The sequence below is a fragment of the Octodon degus genome, unplaced genomic scaffold, assembly GCF_000260255.1.
Source record: "Octodon degus isolate 3935 unplaced genomic scaffold, OctDeg1.0 scaffold00272, whole genome shotgun sequence".
Classification (NCBI taxonomy): domain Eukaryota; kingdom Metazoa; phylum Chordata; class Mammalia; order Rodentia; family Octodontidae; genus Octodon; species Octodon degus.
This window is the reverse complement of record NW_004524848.1, coordinates 245246-250917: the sequence shown is the minus strand read 5'-3', so window position 1 is coordinate 250917 and position 5672 is coordinate 245246.

Sequence of the window (5672 nt, the reverse complement as noted above, 5' to 3'; positions counted from 1 at the left end):
CTCTCTCTCTCTCTCTCTCTCTCTCTCTCTCTCTCTCTCTCTCTCTCCATATACTATGTGGGAAAGGAAATGCAGGCCTCTTGTCAAAGACTTTCTTGAGTACTATCCTGTGTACATTACCCAATTCTCTCTTTAGTTATCTGACATTATTTATCAATGCACTGTCATAGTTTGCTTTTTTCTTATTCCATTTTCTGGTTTTTTTTGCTCAAACCTATGGCTACACCTTGATGTAGTACATATTTATTATTGTATGTCTACATTCTATGAGGTCAGGATCTTTGTCTCTTGTGTTTATTGCTGTATCTTTATTACCTAAAGCAATGTCCCACACCAAGTAAGTACCCAGTAAATATTTGTTAAATGAATCATTAGCCGTAATATACAAATAAGGAAAATAAAATCTCAAAAGGTCAAATGACATTTACAGTTTTGTACAGTTATTAATGGGCTTTACCAAGATTAAAACCCAATGTCCAGTCTAATCCTCTTCTATTCTATGTTTTTGTCTGAGTAAAAGTCATCATTGGCGTTTAAACAGAGGCAGAAATACACTTAAAATACATAAATTTTAGACTAGAATCTCTCTTATTGTCAGTCTTTCCTTAAAACTTCAGTTTAACTGGATTGGCCAGAAACACTGGCAAGACAGAATAATTCAACAGTGGATTCTGGAGGACTGTCATTGGGTTGAAGTTATTTGACACTGCACTACATCATTATACCATAAACTTTTTAATTGTTCTCAAGTTAATTCACGTGCATTTCTTGACACTCTCTGTCTTAGTTACTTTTCTCTTATTGCTGGGGCAAATACCTGACACCAAAAGTTAGAGGAGGACAAGTTTATTTAGTTCACAATTTGTTGAAGTTTCAGTCTATATTTGTCTGGCTTCAAGACAGTGGCCTGGCAGAGGGGCATTGTAGAGGAGAAAGAGCTCATGGTGGGCAGAAGATAACAAAGCAAGCAATGGGAACAAACAAGTGACCTTAGCAGCTTCTTTCTACACCTTTTTATATTCTATCTAGGCTAATCAGTGAACTGATCTAGTAATCACACACTTAATCCTAGCATCACACACTCTAGATTCAGCCACCTCTGAAAAAGCCACCTACAACTGCATGAGGCTTTGAAAGGACATCTAGACACAAGCCATAACTCTCCTGTAGGCTCTTCAAGCTCAGGGACCATAACTTCTTCTTCTTTCATATCCCTGCAAACTGCCAAGTACTGACTCTTAAATAAAATCACCACTGCATAGTTACAAGATGATCTTTATCTTTCCAAAAATATAGTATCTTTGTAAATCATACTCAAGGCAGGAAGAAAAGAATCCCAGTGGAAAATGGAGTTTCTAATATTTTTTCACAAAAGAAAAGTATTTATCAGGATGTACTGTCTCGCCCCCAGGTCATTAGCCAGAATTTGGTTCATGCAGATCATGCAGAGGCTGTGAAAGCAATCATCTAGCATGGACTTGCTTTCATTTTTCTAGGCTAAACTTCTTGCTCCAATCCAAACTGAACTTCTATGAGCAAGGGAAAATGAAGATGAACCATGGGTTCATCCTGAAGCAATATCTTTTGGGGGACTTACTAGAGAAACACTGAAGCCTCACAGTGAGGTCCATGTCAGTGTTACCTGAGTGCATTTAGATTTCCAGAAACCCAGAGCAAGCATATAAGTCAAGTGTCTGTTTCTCTCCCTTTTTATTCCCTCCCTCCTTCTTTCCTCCTCTTCTCCCTCTGGATGGGTCACTCTCACATTACTATAAAGCAACACTTGAAGTAATTAATTTATAGAGAGAAGTTTCACTCAGCTAACAGTTTAGAGCTTCAAATATAAGCTTAAGGGGCCCCAATGGTTGTGGCTTTGATGAGGCTGGCATGATACTGGTAAGAGCACATGCTGGAGAAAGTGGTCCTACTTTCTGTCAAGAAGGAGAGAGAGAGAAGGGGATGGGAAGACTCTTAAGGCACAGCTCCAAAGTCTGTACACTTCCTGTAGGACCCCAGCTGCCAAAAGTTTCCTTCTCCTACCTTGCCATTCTAGGGATGAAGACTATGGTTTGGGGGATAACCATCCAAAACCACTGCACTCTCCCTCTTTGTCTTTCTTTTTGATACTAAATAGTAGAATTTCATTGTATATTTATTCAGTACCTTATCTGGAATGTTTAGGTTATCTCCACCTGGAATACTCCTATGGTAGGTTTGTTCAAGTGCATGGATGACAGGCACTCGAATCACCATGTGCCTCCTATCTTGTGACTCATAAGCCCACACTTTCCATTCTTGCAATAGTAGTTGTAACAATACACTTGTACATTATTCTTCAATGTAATAAATATATAAATTGTAGCATTTCCACACAACATACTATTACTTGGCCACAAAAAGAATAAAATACTGATGAGTGTTCCAGTTTTGAAATAGACAGCTGATGTGAATAGACATTTCTTTACAGAAAATATACAATAGCTAATGAGCACATGAAAAGGCATTCAACATTATAATCCATTAGGTATGTGCAAATCCAAAGCACAAAACAAAGTATTGTCTCACACCTACTAGGATATTTGTAGTACCATCAAAAAATGATTTTGGTGAAGAGAGAAATGGAAACATTCATGAGTTACTAATGGACATAGAAAATGGTTTGTTACTCTGGAGATCATTCTGGTAGGCCTCCAGCAGGTTAAACTCTAAGTTATGTGACCCACCAATTACACTCTTCCTTGATACCCAAGAGAAATTAAAGTGTCCCTCTGTACAAAAAATTACATATGCATATTTATAGTAATATTATTTGTAATACCCAAAATACAAACCTAAATATCCATCAAATGATGACTAGATAAACAAATGTTATATATCTATAAAAGGAAATTTTATTCATATCTAAAAAAACCCCAAAATATTGGTACACACCACAGCATGTACAAAGTTTGAAATCATTATGTTAAAGGAACAAACCAGTAACAAAAGACCATATATTGTACAATTCCTCTGTCATAAAATAGCCAGAATATGCAGATCTATAAAGACAGGATGTAAATGACTGTTTGCCTAGGGGCATCCAGTTGGAGGGAACAATGAAGAGGGAATGACTGCTGATGGATATAGGATTTTGGGTTGTATGGTCCAATGGATAAACTAAAATCATTGTGATGCACATTTTCAACAGTGAATTGTTTGGTATTGGCATGTGAATTATGTCTTGATAAGTCTATTTGAAAATATTATTTGGACAACTAATTTAGCCTGATGGAATACTTGTAAGAATTCTTAAATCTCTTTACACTAAGGCTGAGCTCATGGAGCTACTTTTTGATCACTAAATCACTTTTATTTGATGGATGACATGGTGTCAAACACATCAACCTATGCAAATAAATTGATACTCTGGCTTTTATGTTCAGCTCTTGTAAGACTTTCTACTTTAAACAGTTTCTTCAGAGTTTGATTATACTTGAATCAACTGGTTGACTTTAACAAAGTTCAAAGTCTCACTGTTATGGTTTGTGTCTAGTTGTCCCCCGAAAACCTCATACAGTCATGGGGCAGAATTCTAGACTTTGTGATTAATTCATGATCCACTGGGATTATGGGTGTGAGTGCTGCTGAGATTATGGGTGTGAGTGCTACACCTGGCCTGGGGCAGATAGACTGAATGCAACATAAGGGAGATGGTCCTGCTCTCTGTAGCCATTGTTGCTGTTCCTCCCATTTGCTCTTGTTCTCTTGCTCTTTGCTGCAGCCATGAATAGCTACTCTATGCCATGTGCAACTCAGCCTTAGAGCCAGCGAAGTGTGGACTGAAACCTTCATTATCTGTGAACTAAATAAACCTTTCCTTCCTTCATTTTGGGTGTCGGGTATTTTGTCCCAGCAACAAGAGAAGAGTAACCGAGACACTCACACAAGTATTCAGCCCCCAAAGACCCTGCCTAAAACAGCCAAGCGGCCCAGCCAGCTAGTTGTCATAACAGGTCATGTTGGATGCAATATTATTTTTTCAATGAAGAACTATAAAGATTTCTGGTGGAAATCTGAAATATCACATTTCAAAGAAAAGGAAGCCAGAAATAAGGGTAAGATATAGTTCTAGATTTTGTTTTATGTAATGGATGTGAAAATATTGCTGGAATAACGAGTTTCTGCACACACTCAGCACCAACATTACTTGAGTTATTAATAAGACTGAACTAATAAATGAATTCATGTCAGAAGCATTGATGAATATATTCCAGATGTCCCAGATTGGTTAGATCCAGCTAGTTCCTATAAAATTGCACAACTCAAGGAGTACCATTTAAACAGGACTTAATTTAAATTTAAATTGTACTTTGTAAAATCTAGTATGTGTCTTTAAAAAATCTATAGTAAAATAAAATTTGGAACAACATTATTTCTTACCTTTTTGCCTTTATGGAGAAAATTTTGTAATTAATTATTTACCTTAATAGTTTCAGAAAGAGGAAGAGATTAGCTCAGTCCAACATGATTGGCATTTGGCAATATCTAGTGAAGCAAGAGTCCTGATTGCTAAGGATTCAATTGGGATGCTTTTAATAGTTGGCTACTTAACACTTCAGACATTATCAGAATAAATGCATTATACTCCTTCCTTTTCCTTTTAACAATGCACCTACCTCACTTCATTATGGAAACACCTTCATAAATGATTCCCAGAGAAAACTACATTGCTTATTCCCAGAGGGATAAGATCAGTGGAGAATAGAGCTATGAGGACAGTACATGAGAAAAATGCATATGATTGAATATTACTGCTTGCTTTCAAGACACCTTAAATTTTTTCTTCTCTCTCTTTTTTAACCCTTTTTAAAAATTATTTTAAAGAGTATAGCAATAATTGATGAGACATTAGAAACAGTACTTATTTAGAAAACCAAGATGAGAGGTATTCAAGCATGTTTTTTTACACATTGCTGTCCTCAATGTAGTTGCTTATGTCCAATCTTACATAACTACCTCTGTTAATCTGAGCAACAGATTTGATGATAAAAATAGATGATATAGCAACCATTGTTAATCAGCTATTCTAGTTGGGAAAATCTGTGACATATGTATTGTATGTTATCCTCTTTCTGCTTTTTTGTTCTGGATTTTGTTTTTACTCCTCAAAATAAAATAAAATTTAAAAAAAAAGAAAAATTCAACATAAAACTGCATGATAATTTACTACTCTAAGGAAAAAAAACCTTCCAGTGTGCCAAGAAATAAATCCAGTTACAAATGCTCTCATGGGTCTATGTGCAGAAGCTGGTGGAAGAGCTGAAAATGGATGGCTATTTACAATACACACAAGCAGGAACGGTGCACTCAGTGCCGGCTCTTAGAAGCCACAAGTGTTATCTCCACTGTAGGCCACGTAGAAGAATTTGTCTTCATTGTTTTCCTTCTCATAAAGCTGCCCCACAGTTAGGTTGGACTGTGGAACCATCTTATCCACAGAGATTGCCTTTACAGAAGGAAGCTGGATCCTTTTCCTGATGATCCACATAAACCTAGCCACAGTGGAGTCAAATGGAAACAAGTCTTTCTGTTTGTCATTGTTAACAGTCTGAGAGCCTAAGATTTTTTTCCACAATCACTGGAACTCAGTTGGAATATTTCGCTCAGATCTTTTTTTCTTCTTTCTTGAGTTT